This window comes from Varanus komodoensis, unplaced genomic scaffold (genome assembly GCF_004798865.1).
Source record: "Varanus komodoensis strain SLA01 unplaced genomic scaffold, ASM479886v1 scaffold1, whole genome shotgun sequence".
Classification (NCBI taxonomy): domain Eukaryota; kingdom Metazoa; phylum Chordata; class Lepidosauria; order Squamata; family Varanidae; genus Varanus; species Varanus komodoensis.
Genome location: NW_025335268.1, coordinates 66,844,740 through 66,862,644, shown reverse-complemented (window position 1 = coordinate 66,862,644; position 17,905 = coordinate 66,844,740). Strand labels below are relative to the sequence as shown.

The following is a 17,905-nucleotide window of genomic DNA, read 5'->3' as shown; positions in this document are numbered from 1 at the left end:
TTGGCTGACTAATATGGAATACCTTTTACCAATTTTGGCTGGTGACTCAACCCCTATCTTGGCAGGGATAACATGACTCCGGTTGCCTATACTCTGCTAACCTGCAAGTTAGATTCATGCAATGTATTCTACACATGGCTACCTGTGGAGATGGTTCAGAAGCTGCAGCCTGCACAAAAAAGTGGTGGCCAGATTAATAACAAGAAACAGAAGTTCTGAACACAAAGCACCAATTCTGGCCTGCTTGCACTGGCTGCCTCTGTGCTTCTGACACTGATTCGGGGTGCTAATTTCATCATACGAAAGCTTATACAGTGCAGGAGCACAATACCTGATGGAGTGATTTTTCCAGCATGAAGTTACCTGTACACTACATATATCATTCTTTCTCATGCATTTGGCAGTATCTCATAAGGTTTTAATCAAGACCTGGATTTTCTTATTTTTATTGTTAAGATAACTCTAACATTGTTTAGAAAACTCCGTGTGTGTGCACACACTCATAGCTGCTTCATATCTTTGTACATAAATAGCTCTCATATTACATATATTTTAAGGTTTTTAATCTTTGTAAACTATCCAGAGAGCAAATGAAATGAAATGAAATATTGCAGCAGTGTACCCCACGTGTGAAATTCTGACTCCTCACCACTATGGGATAAACCTTTATAGGCAGAAAACAAATCATACTTCCATCCTCAGCTTGCTATCCAGAAAACCCACTCTTCCAATCTAGAAGTTAGCCATCCCACTCTTAAGCAACCGATTCTCAGCAACCCAGAACTGGGAAATCTGTCAACAGCCCGAAATTAGTATGATTAGTTCTAGTATGTGCCGCAATAACTAGACTTACAGCCAAACCTCAACTTTTATGGGTTTAACTTTCAGAGATTTGATTATTTGCAAGTATGCCATTAACAATTGTTTTAAAAAGTGTTGCAGCCAGCTATAGAAAATCGTCATCACCACAGAAAGGGAGCAAGTGAGAGAAATGAAGGGCCTCCAAAGCATGCCATCCTGACCTGTCCTCCAGCATTTCCTTGGTGCAAAGAGGAGGTGCTGGTAAGTGAAAGGAAGGGTGGGCAATAAGAACCTAAGAATAAAACAAATAAAAAAGGAAAGCCATGTTGGATCAGACCAAGGCTGTGGTGGAGGGGAGGAGCAATACAGCACACATATGGTCAACTGTTTTAAGAGTTAAGGTGTTTTTTTGGTGGGGGCTAGAGATATTTGCAGTGTTTCACTTTCATGGGGGTCCTGTGCCCCTAACCACTGCAAATGTGGAGGGCTGACTTTATTATACTTTGCTCTTCTTCAAGCATGAATGGCATGGCAGAAGTAAATTAGCTTCTATATCAGATGCTCCTCACAACAGGTACAGCAGGTCTATAGAACAGATCCCAAGGATTTAGGTATATATCTGCATACATCCGATGCAGACTACTTCCGTACCATGCTGCAAATTATGGTAGCACTTCAGCCCAAAGACAGAGTACAGATCAGCATGTTGCCCCGCACTTGTGTAGCCACAATTTAAATAAAGAAAGGCTGTGATGCTGACAGCTACGGCCACTGAAGCATGATGAATCAAGCTGAATCCATGGGGGATAATGAGGCTTTGGGATTTAATTTACTCCTGACAGTACCAGCACAGTGCAGTCGCTGCTGAACAAGGAGGCTGTGCCTGCTAAGAATCAAAGGGAACCAGACAGGTACGTTCAGTGCATCTGGTACCTGCAGGCCACAGGTGCTTGGCTACCTTTTCACAAAGATAATGGTCCTTGATTGAAAAATCACTGACAAGAATGCACAGTGATTCTCCAACCAGCTCACCTCTCTGCACAATGCTTGCAGTCCACCAACAGCACCAAAAACAGGGGAAGTTGCTTTGTGAGTGTGCACTTGCAGAGCTCAATAGTCAAGATTTCCTATTGCAACTAATGAGGAACTCGTTTTGCAAGAAATAAAAAAGAAATAAAGGAATCTTCAAAAAATGTACAAATCATTTCTAAGGCAATATATGCAATCTAAAACTATAATACACAGCTGAACAAGGATAAAATTACCAAAACAAAGACAAAGACAAAACACAAATAACAACAAAATGGGATTTTTTAATTTAAATTGGTTTTTTAAAAAATAGAATGCTTTTTGAGGAAAAATCTGTCTAGATTCCTATTTAAGATACACTACAGTTCAAAGGCTATTCATCATGAAATAAAGATTAGTTTTTAATTATACAGCATGAGACTATATAATTAATGCAATGTTTAAATTTTTTGGTAAATGAATTTCATTAATCCATTCACAATGCCATCTCTTCCAGGGGTTTCTGCAAGATTATTGGGCAATTTTTCTGTCTAGAAGACATTATCACAGATGCTTGGTTTTACAGTTTCCAAACTGTGAATTTGTGTCTGCAGTGATCACATGCCTCTTCTTCACAGCAAAAATGTTATAAACATACTGAGTTAAGAAAAAGATCTTAATTCCATTGTTCCTTTTCAAATCTATGAACACAGAATAAATCCCAACTTCTCAAGTGCTAAGTTTAAAAAAATAATTCAATAAATGAAAAAGATTGTTAGAAGTGGAATAGATCTGCACAAGAAGCTAAGTGTGTGCAGGGAGGAACAAAAATAAAAGTGAAATCTTTTGAGCAGAATACTCAAGTCTTTGGATATTTTTGTGTATAACCTGAGGTTTACCATATCATTCTTTCTCTGGAGAAGAAAACCTGTAATGGCAGCAGGGCCTTAAAAGAGACCCAGTTTGGGAATATTTTAATGACATTCCTCTTCCTACAGGTAAAGCAGACATGAATGCAAATTATGTGGAAAACCATGATTTAATTGTAGTCCTTCTGACAAGTGATTTAAATTGATTTGATTTAAATCAAATCCATCCTGGCACAAAGGCATTCAATAAAGTTCTGATAGGATAAATGCAGATAGGTCTTGGGGTCCACCTGAAGGCATGTAGTAATAAGATCTGCTGGAATGGAGTTCCACAAACAGCAGTTACCATAACTAAAGCCCCCTATTCCCTGTGCTTGCTACGCTTGACAGATAGGGTTTCCAAGGTTGATTCAAAGTGTGGGAAAGGTACAAATGAAGGTGATTCTTCAAGTAACCTGCATACAAGTGTATTAGCAGCCAGGGCAGGTGGTCTAATATAGGTGTTACATGGTAAGACTGCCAAACACCAATAGCTAAACAGTTGCATTTTGTACAAGTTGAACTTTCTGAATTGTCATTAAATGAAGATCCATTACAATACACCTTTGCATAACCATAACCCAACCCAGATGACAGTTGAGTATGAATATCTGAAGCAAGGTCAATCTTTCCAGATAGGATTGGTGTTGTTTCATTAGCATTAGCTGATAAAAATAATCCTGTGTAATACTGCCTCCTGAACTTCCCCAGGTAGCAGTGCATCTGGGAGCATGCCCAAATTGTGTACTTGATCCTTCAGGAATAGTGCTTACCCCATCTAGAACCAGTTACAAATCTTCATCCAGATTTGTATTCACACCACTGTTCGTATTCATACCACTGCCTTACCTTACTGAATTTCAGCTTTTCACTCTAATTCATCCCCAAAACATCTCTAGGCACAAGTTCTATAATTCCGCTGCCTCCCTGGAATGAGTAGGTGTAAATGATATTTGAAGGCAAGTGTCATCACCTTGATGATCCCCCAGCAATTCCATATAGATACCGAACATCATAATGGACAAGATAGGCTATTATGGTGTACTGCGAAGTTCTAAGTGGCTATGAAGTGAGGTATTAGTCACACAAATACCAACTCCTGGTATTGACCATCTAGAAAGTACTGAAAACACCACAATATTGTGTCTGCCTAACCCAAAATGGATAAACTGTCCAGAAGGATACTATCATCAATGCTACAAAAATTGGTATGAAGTCCAGGAGACTCAAGGTTGCCCCACCTCATCCATTCCCCAGAATAAGTCATCCATCAGGGCAATTGACGCTGTTTTCATCTTAAAACCTGATTTGAAACCAGATAAACATCAAAATACTCAGTGCTGGCCAGAGCTGAAAAGCCACCACATGTTCTCACACCTTACCCCAAGAATGGAAGATCAGATACAGAGTGGCAATTATCCCAAACCATCTGGTATCTCCAACCTAGCTGTGACAGCTTTCAATAGCCAGCAATCAAGGGAACACATGGTAGGGCTCAGACCACCAAGCGGTTTGTCACATCTTCAGGCCTGTACAAGCGGAAAGCATCCATAACATGCCTAAACTGAACTGTGGTTCATCCATATCATATTATGTTGGCACATACGTGACTGAATTGATCTGCAAGCTCTCTAGCAAACTGATGACAGCAGGGTCTTGTGGATCAAGGCAAGAAGGTCCTCTCCTGACCAAAAAGCTTTGCTAGATGATACAGCACACATTATGGGCATACACTGCTTGTATTCTAATAGTTGGCCAGTAAATATCTATAAAGCCAGTGAATTAAAGATAATGATCCATACACTTCCGTTCTCTTGACACTGCTCCACACAATCCAAGTAAGTGTTTTGCTGTAAATGGCATATATCCAAGCATACTCTTAAAACTGCAAAATGTAGTTGAGATATATTTCGGACATAGGTATACTCCGAGTTACAGGTTTCACTCTAGATCCCTGTCAAACATGTACTTCATGGAATCCATGCAACAGTCCCAAGATAATCAAACATACACCTGCATTCTACAGGAACTACATTTACCACAGGTGCAACACATCTGGACATTTTTGATTCAAATGTGTGCCCAAGAGTAATCCAAAAAGGAAAAGAGCTGAAAGTTGTGTTAGGATATTTCACAAGGAAGGAAACTGCAGCAGCAAAGAGAACTTAAAATAGCCTTTAAGCAACAAAGCTACTCGCACATTTTTCAAGTCTGTACTTTCCTATTGTGGATGGCTTAACTTAGGGTGGTTTGTACTGCAGCAGCAGACACGTGAGTCAGCAAGAGCTGCCTGTAGGAAACTGCTGACATTTTTAAATGGTTCAGATATGCTAAACGCAAGCGCACACACACACACCCCTGCCTGCTCAGTAAGGATACCCATCCATTAGTGTATAGAACACCTTCATCCTACAGTGTATGTTTTTCTTATTCATACTTCAGAATTAAACACAATTAAATGCACACACACCCCTTTTAATGTTAGCAAAAAGTAGCAGCTGCAATAGAGTCTGAGGGATAAATTCATTTTAACGGCTTTTCTATTTATTAAAAAAAAGGATTTTAACTACTTCTCTTTTTTCAAAACTGAATTTGTTGTCACAGAACACATCATACTGCCTAGGGACCAGCAAGTAATGTATACTTCCTTTTTTTCTTTTTCTTTTGTTTTAAATGAGCAAGAAGCTTATTTTGAACTTGGAACACTAGAAATGGCCTTCACTGCAACCAGAAAATTATTTCATAATCAGAAGGCTAAAGGTTAATTTCTAGAAAGAGAGATGCTGGGACACACTCTGACTTAAAAATAAATCCCCGACTTGAAAGAGACACTTCTTAATCACAGGGTTTGAGCAAGGGAAGGGGGAGCAGAGGGGTTACATTTACTTAATAATAACGAGAAATGCAATTTTGCACATGCATATTACTGCTATGTTGCCCAAAGGCTTAACAGTTTATACCAGCAAGGTAGTAAATGACAATTGCCTTATAGCAGTCTATAAACCTTTTAAGACATCTTCACACAGTATAAAAACTGGCAGCTTTGTACCTTCATCTATCCTGAACTTGCAATGTGATGTGCAAGACCCACTGTTGTGGGGGGTTTTTTAAACAATGTATACACTGCATGAAAGTGCTGGCCAATGCCAAATGGAGCCCCATAATGTGGACTCAATGATTAAATGTAAGTGAGAGTAAAGTAGTGGAGAGTAAAGTAATAACAGGGAGAACTTTTTTCTTTCAAGGAAAAAAATACTATTTTTCTAAAATGGAACTGTTTCATGAGACAAATTAGGAAAGGATGTAGCACCTGTTCAACTCAACTTTTCTAAATGCTAAACAATTCTTTCAGAAGAATTGCCCTGGAAAGTGCAAACACATGCATAGTGTCAGCATTTGTAAACAGAAGCATATGCATAATTCAAACATGTTAAAATCAGATTCCAATCAGTGTAGAGTATTGGATAGTTTTGCTCCTTTACGTTTTCTGAAAAATCTGTATCACTTGCTGGTGCCAGTGGTGAATATGGACATGGCAGGCTCAAATGTAATTGAATTTAATCCTCTCCAACTACAAAATAAATTAGCAGATCATGAACAAGTCATTATCTCTGAGACTAAACTGTATGCATAATGCCAGATTCACACTTAATGCCCAGATAGACCCACTGAAACAAATGGATAAACTTAGTCATGACCAATTTAAGTCACAATTAAACCAATAGATCTACTCTAAGCATAACTAAGTTTGAAGTCAACCCACTGAATTGAGCAAAAGTTTAAAAGGGTGGGGTAGGGTTAGGATGAAACTCAGCAGAATCTGTCCCACTAGCATCCAGTGAATTTCCCTTGTACTTGGACCAACCTTAGAAAGTTAGCCAAGCTGAGATGAACTCTGCAGATGCTTGCAGAAGAAAGGCTGTGCAACTGCACCCTTCATCCGCATCAGATGCTGCAGCACAAACAAAGGTTGCCCCCGCATCATGCAGAAAACAAATGCTGCTTATACAGTGGTCCTAAGGGGCTCCATTCCTGCCAAACCCCACAGTAACAACCTCCTGTGTCACGCGCATGCAGTGTGGAGCAGGGGCACCACTTGCACAGCGTATGGGACTCAATTCCAGGCGAGTGCCACATGAATGTCAGGCACATTTGCTAGGAACTCAGAATCCATGCTGTGACAAAGCTGACCATAGGTCAGGAAGCCAAGTCCATGGGATTCGATGGATTCCAACCCCCCAAACAGGTTTCTCAAACATGGCGCTGTAGGGGAAGGATGTGATAAATAATTGCAAAGCATCGTAAATGGTGAATATTATAGACTACAAATAGAAATGGATGAAATTGATGTAAGCTGTCCTGAAACCCTGAGATTAAACTGATTATTAAAAAATACATGAAAGGAAAGTAAGCATTACAGGCAACACCACCAATACGCACACTAGGTAGCTATGTCCATCTAATGCCTACAATTTGTGAATCATCCCTTGGTAAAGCAGCTTTAACTTCCTAGGTACTGTGATTTATGATACTTCTATGAGCAACTGTCTTTGTTATCATATAAGGGAAAATTTAAAACCAAGTTATATAACAGTTCATAAAAAGAAGTCTGTCATGCATAAGGGGATGAGAATTTTAAATAAGCATTTACAGACACTAGTTGAAAACTTCTAGTCATTTCAGAGTACTGCTAATTTATTTAAATCTATATAAATTAGGATAAGTAATGTGAACACAGAAACAATATAGGTCAAACATTTGCAAGTCACTTTGGTTCCAGAGTGAAGTAAGAAGTTGTGCTAATTCATTAATCTTTAAGCAAGACTAACAGTACAACCCAAAGCCTACTTCTAAACACAATGGAACTTTCTTCCAAGTAAACATGTATAGAACCACACAAAGAAAAAAAGCCTGCAAAAGTTCATTTTCCTGCAGCTTGAAAAATAGTAGCAATACAATACTAGACTACTTAGGTATTAATAGTAGGTATACCCCAAATCTTAAAAGAACAAGTAGAAAATTACCCATTTTAACACCTTCCATAGAAGATTACAAATATTATATTTCACACATAGAAAAGAGAATTTGATTAGATTTTTGGTAGGTTCTCCCCTTTTTCCTTTTTGATTTACATGTATTGTTCATTCAATAGCTCTTCTGTCAATGCTGGTAATTGTTGTGCTAAGCCAGTAGCTTCAATTTAAGCTCATTATTGATCACACAGAAATTTATATGCATTCCTCTGCTTGCTCACATTAAAATTATAATTTCAACTCCAGCAGCGGCAGGCTAAGTATGACGCTTTTCAACATACTACAAAGATGCTTCAGTCTGACTAGAAAGCAAAACGAGGGTGCTGCAACTCAGCTGACTATGCTCATACATTTTACATTTTCTTGAGGCAAGCTTCAAAATGAATTCTTAATTCATGCAGCTGCCATAAGATTTTTACTTTATTTTAGTTTTTGTTCATAACAGAAGAAACTGTGACCAAGTTTTGCAAAAGCTGAGTAGGCATTATTAGCACAGTTGTAGCAAACCTTATGATGATTTCAGAATAGAAAAGTGGGCAATTTAAGTATTCCAGCATGTTATGTTCTTTGAAATCCAATAACAGAAAAGAACTGCTAGCATAAGAAGTTCAGATTAAAAACTTCTAGGTCAATTTACCAGCAAAACACATGCTATTTACTCTCTAATACCACAGGGTATTTATCCAGATTATAATTATAGTTGATGAAAGGCTGAAGACCAATTTACATGTCACAATAAGCCACGCCTAAAAATAAACTATGATGTGTTGGTTGTTCACTCACTAACCCACATTTCTTCTGACAGACTATCAGGCCTTCTGAGGCTTTACCTGCCTTCTTCCCACCTGCTCCTAGCTCATATCCCATGGGCCTTTGTAGCACCACCTCAGCAATTCTATGCCACCATTTCCCTAATGAGTGCAAATATCCTCATTAGCAGAGTAGAATTTAGGTTTATTTTTTTTCAGTTTTCAGAGAGATTTGCACAAATTTGCTGAAGCATCAGAAGGATAAAAAAGGTTGTTTCCACAGATATGTGTCTGAAGGTAAATACATAGCAACATTAAATATATGCAAATCTTCCTGAAGGGAAAAAAGGTGTAGCAATCTAGAAAGGCAATGAAGAGGAGGAATACATTGATTACTGTTAATTCAAGTCATAGTAGCAAAGGATATTTAGTGAGTTTGCAGGAAACTACTGGGTTTTGTACTCCTCTTGCCAAGGGGCTCTGTAACTCCATTGTGCCAGATTCACACTTCACACCAAGCCACTTTGAACAACCCAACAAGTAGTTACAGGACTAATTCACATGATCATGGAGAAAAAAAGCCACAATGGGTTTTGTCTCCACCTGAGCATATGCCAGGTGTACACCACACTCAACTTTCCTAGATACCCTCACGGCATGGGGCTTCAAAACCACTCAGAACCATAGCATATGTTTGTGGAGTTCTGCCTGCAACTACACTCTTTGCCAGGTTCAGACAACACTACAAGCCATATATTGTAAAGATTATTTGGAAAACTGTATGGCCAGCATGCACAGGTGTGACGAAAAGAAGCAATGTATTCCCAGGATCATTACATAAACCTAGCCATAGGTTCTCAGAGTGGTTTGTGCAAGGTTAGCAAACTTTGCTGAGAAGGCCATACCAGGTTCAGACATCACAAGCTACCCTGAAACAAGGCTAACATGGACAACCCACTGTTACACAAACTACGTCTATCAGAAAATGCATCAGAGGGATGTAATGGTACCCAAAAGACATTACTGTATCTATAAATTTTATATGCTTCCGGAACATTATTTTCCAACTTTACTTAGTATACCATAGTATAAAATCCTTCAATAGTACAAGGTGAACTGATTCATTGATGTTATCCCCATGAAAATATAAGGGTGTATGTTAGATCTTACATGCCAAATATGGTCAGCCATTTATATTGCATCATCAATGTCTAACAGTTCAACCTTTCTAAACTCTTTCACTCATGTACATTTACTTTTAAGAGATCATGGGTCAGTAAATGCCGTCCTCAAAATACTTATCATAGGGCAGGTCTTAGGGTACATACCAGGTTCATTTTTGATCTGTTAGGACACTTGTTATCATTTTACTAATATTAGTATTGGATTGGATTGTATATTTCTACTTCTCAAAAATTAAACATCTCCTTGTCCCAGGCTTAGGAAAACCTATATTGAAATAGTGGAAATCTGAGATATATAGATAATTAGTACGTCTTTCATTGTTTTAACAGTAAAACAGTAAACAATCTTGCTATCAGAAGATACTTTAGCAGCAGACAAACATTAAAGTGCAACTACACTGTTGCTTTCAGAAAACACACATCAATTTTATTAATTGTTGCTAATGTTCTATCCTATTATAGAAGTTTAACCTTTAATATTCTTTACAATTAGCCTTTAATAAAAGTGTTTTACAGAATACTAAAAACCTTGAAAAATTAATTCACATATTCATATGCAAGTGTTAAATTGAGATTACACCTGAGTAACAAATCAACTTCCTAGGTAGACAAATGCCAAATTACACCATGTTTTCATGTATTTTTCAACCTATAGAATGTGCCTGCATTCTTAGTTCCAACATCTACTGTAAACATTGCATATAAAGATTATCACATAATAAACACCTCACCTATCATACTTAGCAAGTTCCATTCTGATACCCAATATCTGCATTAAAATACCTTATTTTATGAATATGGATATGAATATAGATTTATCCAATATTGCATCTAGCTGGTGACCTATAATATTTGCATGTATACTTCTATTACGTCTCCATGAATATCCAAGTATAACAGCAAAAATTCTAGCATATTGAGAAGGTAGAGGCCATGACCCATTTCTATGTATTAACCAGAGCACAAAAGACTACGTGAGGTTCCTCCAGCACAATATGAGATGTGATTGCCTAAAATGAGCCAATCTGGTTTGGATTTGAACAGAATCCAAATTAGCCCCAGACAAGCTTCAGACCTCAGCATGGCTTCAGAACCATCCCTTGGTATATGATAAGGCTGGGAAACCCCTCTCGCTGCTCTTCCCTCTCCCTAGAACATACCAGGTGGAGTGACAGTAGCAAGCTGCACACAACAATGCTCAACCATGAAGAGAGAGATTGAGTACTGTGGTTCCTGGAACTTCTGTTCCTGGGGGCTTCTAGTTCTTTAGCAAACTGAATTTCTTGAATAGATTTGTAGGCTGGCTTTCAGGGACAGAGCCCTCCTTAGGAAGCTTGTAACAAGAAAAGCACATACAGTAATGCATCCTCCTCCCCTGATGTGCCACAATTCTTAAAAACACGAAATAAAACAACTGGACTCAGAAGTGCTAGAATCTTCACTATGCTTACTGGTACAAATGAGAACACATGAAACCTTTAAGGGCACAAAGGCCTGGAAAACTACATCTCTCTGGAGTTCTAGCTCCCACAGGAGTGGCTCCTTATGGCAAGGGCAGCAGTAGCCCCACTTGGCACTGCAGCAAGCCAAGTTTCATGAGAAAGTGAAGGGGACAGAGGTAGTGACGGTAAAAACTGATGAGAACTAGACTGAGGTCTGAGCTTCACCGAGGCCTGCACTTGAAACTGCAAAATGGGGAAATTCAAACCGTGAACTTTCTAACCCTGAACGTTGTTGCATAAATGAGTGGTGCTAAAGTGAAAGTTATCAATCCGGCCAAAGTATAAGTGGGCAAAGCCGAATCCTCCACATTCATCTAAGACCTACTTGAGGTGTGCTCAGTGCTTGGGGCATGCAGAGTGGAATTTTCTGAATGCTATTCAAAGAAGGAAAAAAAAAAGACTCCCCCCCCCCCGCGCCACCCTGGGCCCTGGCCCCAGCGTGTGTGCGTGCGTGCGTGCATGCACACACACATCAATCACATACAGAGTACAGGGAGACATACCGATAAGTGCTTGTGAAAACCCCCTCCACATCAACATCAATGTACTTTAGGACACTGGGGAGAGGGCTGCTACTTGAGAGACACAAAGCCAAACAGCCCTTGGGCATATGCAACTAGTTGTGCTGTTCTTAGGCTCCTGGCCTATGCGAGTAACAACCTCAGGCCTTGTGTTCACTTGCGAATGCACTTACTCCATTTCTGTACACAAGAACCACATAGACATGACCACCATGTCTTTATCAAAGTACCTTGAAAGCCTTTATAGGAATACCCAGTGCGGTGTGCCTTTGTGTGAAAAAGCAGCACCAGCTCCATTTGCCCATGCAGTCCTTTCAACACACACATACCCCTCCACCTGCATTTTTATGAATGACTAAATCCAACATCTAGGGTTTCCTCATTAATCCTTTTAACACTTTCCTGGGAATGAGTATATATGCATGAGATTGCACTGTAAGTTTCCCACAAGGCTCTTTAGTGACAGGTTAAGTGTTGGTGTGTTGTCCTACCTCCACTCCTCAACCTGTCTCTCCTGCTTATGAATGCATACTTTCCAGAAGTTAATTAGGGCCAGATTTTATCTCATCATTGCTTGAACTTCTACAGTACAGCTACTCATCAACAGATCTCTTAACTACACTGAAAACATCAATCATCTTCATAGCATTGCTGAAGGCATTACCTGTGCACCTTGAGAAAATGAAGCATGCCACAGAACAAGTTATCCTCAGAACTGGGAATACAAACATACAGTCTCAACTCTCATTCCCACGGTTATGAATCAAGGAGTTTAAAAAACCCTTCCTATTTTACCATTAAGAGAATTCTGATGTCAAGTCAAGTATCCAATATTTTCAAATGCATCTCATTTCAGGCTGTAGCATGAAGTGGTATTTAAATCTAAGACAGTAGTGACAGATCCTTCAAATTTTGGCATTTATATTTAAAAAATGGATTTATAAATTATAGTGTTGCCATATTCACTGCTACAGGCTAAAATTTCTTGGCAGTTTCATAATAAGATAGATCTAAACATTGCCACGTGCAGGTGAGTACTTGTATACCCACCATACTACAGTGCCAATCTGTACACCCTTAAATGCACCAGGTTTCCTTCAAAGAGACATTTGCTGAGCTGAAAAATTAGCTTCAAGCATGTTAAAGTAATAATATTTCTCATATCCATGATCATGTATCACCTTTCTGTTTAAAATGCTTGGGGCAACTTTCAAAATACTGTAAAGACAACAAAGAGAGTCTAGGAAGATGGGAGATAAAGGTTCATTAAAAACTCAAGTTCCAGGGAATTTAAAATCATCACCAGTGGACAGCAGCGCCTACCAGAAAAAGGAAATGACTTCATGACACAATGGGAAACCATCAGAGGAGAGAAAACTTCTAAGTGTGACAACAAAAAAGACCCTCTCCTGCTCCCTGACAAAAGCAGCTGAGCATTGTAAGAACTCAAAGGAGCCTCCCCAGTAGTTTCTAATGAGCAAGCAGGCTTGGCTATTTATATTGCACACCTCTATCCTGTTGTAACAGAACAAATCTGTGAGGCAGGACTACATTCCCCCATACCACTGACACTGACTGAAAAGCTGAGAGTGTGTGGCCTAGTGCAGACGAAATGGTAACTAGAGTTTAACCTTGCATGCACACAACTGGTATGGCTATGAAGACTAGAAGCGGAGTTGCCTCAACTTTTAAACTAACCAAACTTCCTCATTATACTTGATTGTCAGTTCATGTAAGTGTTTTTTGCTTTGTTCTGTATTGTTTTTTGAACAAGCCAGATTGCTCAACAATTTGATACTGGCTTGTTTGAAGCAACCCTAATTTAAACTAACAAGAGTTGTCTTCAAATCAGACACAAGGCAGTCTAGTTAGATTGGCTGCACAAAAGGAAAAGAGAGAAAGTAAAAATGCATGAAACTGTCCTGCTTGATTATACCATGGTTTCTGTAGTATGGCTGAAAAAGTCTAGCAATTTGCTTATCATTCCACTTAATGAGTTCATGACAAAGGCAACACTCAAACTCAGTCCCAGGTAAATATGTGGTAACCTTAGGCCTACATTCAAAAATTAAGGAGTTCATTTCACCTAGGTTTTTTTTCTGAATAAATGTGCATAGGACTGGGCTGCATATGACAAAGTATGAACTTTAATGTTTTATTTATTCATCCATAGGGGGATTAAAACATTAAGCAATTTTAGTCTATAGAGTGAAAATAGCAACACTGTATGGCAATGAGTGAGTGTGCCAATTTCCTTCATTGAAATTCCTAAGCTGTAAGGCGTCATCACTTCTACATCACGTTTTTTCTCTTAAATTAAAAAGTTAACTCCAGATCTTCCTGGACTTCAATAATGAAAAGCATGATGATCTCACAATAACTGAAGCATTTTACGAAAGATGCCTGCTGTATTACAAAAATAGCTCATTCCACAAAAGGAGAGGCATGATTTCACACTTAGCTTAGTTCATGACAGCCAGAGCTTCTGAAGTTAGTTGCCTGGCCTATATGTTACATTTTTAATGATCTGGGAAAATCAGATCATTATCCGCACTAACATCTCTCCAACTTTATACCGGGGGGGGGGGGGGGGGACACCATCTTTCATTAAGCATTATCTTATTTTGGGATCCCAGAAGGCAATGAAGGTATTTTGTTGGAAGGCAATTATCCTTGACTGTGCAACTCAACAGATTGCATTGATAGGAAAAGGACTCATAAAACTATGGCACAATCTAAAGGCAACCTTCCGAAAGACTAAGAGAAATAGTCCTCCAGTGCTAATAATTGCAAATAATTTAAATGAGACTCCCACTTGCCAAAAGGATGCCCCCAGTCATTAGATGATTTGGCAGCTCAACCTGTATGTCTTATAAATACACCACAAACGCAATAATCTGTCCCAAGCATACACACTCAGGCACACCCACCCAAGTATTTTTACAAGTGCATCTTTAGGAGGAAATAGACAGCAGCTATCACTTCCAGGCAATCCACAGAATGATACAGCAAGCTTTAGCAGCAAGCCGTTTTTGAACAGACGAGGAACTTCTATCGCCTAACCTCTCAAACTGTTTTTTTTTTTTCCTCTTTTCATTGCAACACACACCACTCCAAAAAAGAGGGGGGAGGGAGAATGAAGCCCGGGCACTGACCCGATTGACATCACAATACACATCAAATTATGAATAGGGAACCCCAATGGGACAAAGAGGACAGAAGCAGCGGGGATAATGAGCGCAGCTTTACATGCCTTGCCCATGCTGGATGGTTTTAATGGGTATCTGGCAGGAAGCATTTAGCCACCCAGACTGAACAAACATGCACACGCAAGCCCCCACCCCACCGCTCAGCCTATTATGCCACTCGATGCAAAAAAAAAAAAAAATCTGTTCAGTAGCTCTCCCCCTCCCCCGAGCGACAAACCTCTTTATTTGAACTTGTCTTAAGGCACAAGATGTTCATTTGAGAACCATCAAGTACCGTACGGAGGAAAAACTGGAACGCACCAAAGATACACGGGGCGCAGGGGGGAGTCATAAAGAAGGAGTAAAAGACCAGGGATATCTGCCTACCAAATGCCTGCACTCCCTTTTGGCCAGCTTGTTAAAACGGCCTCGAAATCTGACAGCTGCTCTCACACACACGCGCCCACAAACATAAAACACAACGCAAGAGCAGCCGCCACCTCCCCCCCTCTCCACAATGCCAGACTTACTATCCCGAGTTCTTCCTCCTGCAGCTTGCTCAAAACACCTATCCCCAGGCATGGACTAAGCACTGCCACTTTCGCCCCCCGGTGTGCCGGGACGAAAGCTTTAATGCAATTAAAAATGACCCATTGTAAGACAGCCCAACCCCTCCCGCTCTCCACACTCCGCTTTGCTCCTCCCCGGTCACCTATAAAAGCCATCCTTCCGCGGTAGTCCAAGAGAGCCAAGCCGGTGTGCCGGTCACAATCCGGAGCATAACTAAGAGCGCGCACAAGCCAAACAGGCATCGGATCATTTCATACACGCTTTCCAGTTATGCAACGTTTCCCCTTTCTTTAAAATGAATCGAGTACGGTACAAATAAAATGGAAAAGAGAGAGTCCTAATTTTCAAGAGGGAAAAAATCAGCCCCTCTCCCAGCTGCACAGCACGCCAAAGTTCGTCTCCGTCCATCCTTAGGATGGAGAAAGCAAAGAAAAAGGAGACCGAGAAAGAGACTCACCTTCTATCCACGTTAACTTTCGCTAGCTCGCCGTCGATGAGGCGAATGTTTGGAAGGAGCGAGAAAAAAGAAGACAAGACTCAATCTTGCTGAGGATTATTTTTGTTGCTGAGGTTGTCCGAAGAAAATTTGCACCTAAAGAAGACGCACGTCACATGCCGATTGCTTTAATAATCATAATGATAATTTTAAAAAACCCAGCAGCAGCAACAAATAATAATAAAAAAACAGCTGCCTCACGAAGCAAAGTCTTGCAGAGGAGGGGGAAACAGAGAAGGGAGGGGGGAGGGAGAAACACGTATACATATAAAAAGGAGGGGGCGGGGAAGTGGAGGGGGGACTGGAGGACGAGGAGGAGGTGGCGGCAGCAATAGGGACGTGGGGGGGGGGGCGAGAGGTGGACGAGGCAGCCACAGAGGAATTACTCTGCCGCTGAAGCACTCGGGCACGGTCTGCCCAAGGTGGCGGCGGCGGCGGCGGCTCGGTGCTTCTTTGCAGCCTGGCGGTGGCGTCGTATTGTGGCTGCTGCTACTGCTGCTGCCCCCGTTCTGCTGGTTACGCGGACTCTCCCCGCGGCTCGCGCTCTTCCCAATGGAACGCCGCCTACTCCCCTCAATCGCTACATTGTTGACATTCGCAGGCTGACATCATCCTCCTCCCACCGCCGCCGCCACTACCAACTACCGCACACACATACATACACCCCGCCTTCCCCCCATTCACAACAACGTTGCGCAAATCGCGTAGCGCCCTCTTCGGAAGCGGCGGGGAGTCGCAGAAGCAAGCGTACACGCGCTCCGCGAATAGCGGCTCCTGCGTCGGCATTCTCTTCCAGGGCTTCTCTGTCGCATGCGCACAATCATCCCCAGTGCCTCCGGGGTTGCTCTTGCTTTTCTTCGTTCCCAACTTTTCCCCCTCCCCTTTTCCGTTCGCGCGGGTGGGGGAGCCGAAAGGCACGCTGGGAATTGTAGTCCCCTTCCTCGTCTTCCTCCTCCGTTCTCCCCAGTCTCAGCAGAGCTCCAAGTTCTTACGTGTGTGGAAGGAAGGCCAGGGAAAGGCATGTATGATGTAGCGGTGGAAAGATAAAGCCGCGGCAGCCGCTCTCTGTGTAGCCGAAGGGTGCGTGAGGTCACTGTTGCTGTGTAGAAGGGCTGGCGATGGTCCTTTAAAGAAACAGACGCGTGCCAAGGTTTTCATCACCGGCACCTTCCTAAATAAAAATGCATTTCACTAAAAGGAAGCCGGTTGAAATCATAATAAAATTGAGCGGAGATCACTTGGTGGAGTACAATCAAAACTGATGTGGTTATAGATGGATTACGACAGTAAACATCAATGGACTGCTGCAATATGTTTTAGATTTTTTTAAAAAGTAAATCTACCTGGTAAGTAGTTAAAAGTCTAGTTAAAATACATACGAAATAAATCAAGAGGGATAAATGATATTATGCATTGACAGAATGCATGTCCTTCCCTGCATCTGTGGGGCAACCAAAGAAAACGGCAAACTCTTAGCATTGTTTTCAACTGCACAAATATTTGGTAGAACCCCCTCCTTTCCACAGTGAACACCTCCCAGATTTCTAATGGTGGAAAAAATAGAAAGATGCAAGTTAATATTCCTAACTGCTCAAGAACTTATTTCTGGAAACTGCACAAAATGTATCCAGCTGCATTTTAGAATAAATTAACCCCATTCCATAGAAGAGTGGCCCATCAGATGCTGGGCTCCAAATCCCATCACCCCTGGGGATGATGGTTGTCACAAAAATATCTAAAAGAGGGCAGACACTTAGAGATATTACACACTAGAGACATTCAAAAAGAACCTGGACAGTCATCTGAGTGGGATGGTGACCTGCAACAGCAGGGGGTTGGACTTGAATGCCTTCATGGCCCCTTCCAACACTACTATTCTATGATTCTAGATTCCTCACTGCTTTAATAAAAAATTAGGGAAGACATTATGAAGTGACAAAGTGTT

At 40.8% G+C, this 17,905-nt stretch overlaps 1 protein-coding gene across 3 annotated transcripts in view; it reads right to left on the bottom strand.

Annotated features, from left to right (window-relative positions):
• The window catches only part of BACH2 (BTB domain and CNC homolog 2), a 220,543-nt gene extending 203,840 nt beyond the window's left edge, over positions 1 to 16,703 (bottom strand). For 2 of the 3 annotated variants that reach the window (XM_044427674.1, XM_044427656.1), the window contains exon 1: positions 15,922 to 16,195. The gene's annotated coding sequence lies outside the window, so the exon portion shown is untranslated. Of the gene's footprint in view, positions 1 to 15,921; positions 16,196 to 16,346 lie in introns of those variants that run through there. The other variant, XM_044427665.1, reaches the window with a different exon arrangement.
• Positions 16,704 to 17,905: the final 1,202 nt, after the last annotated feature.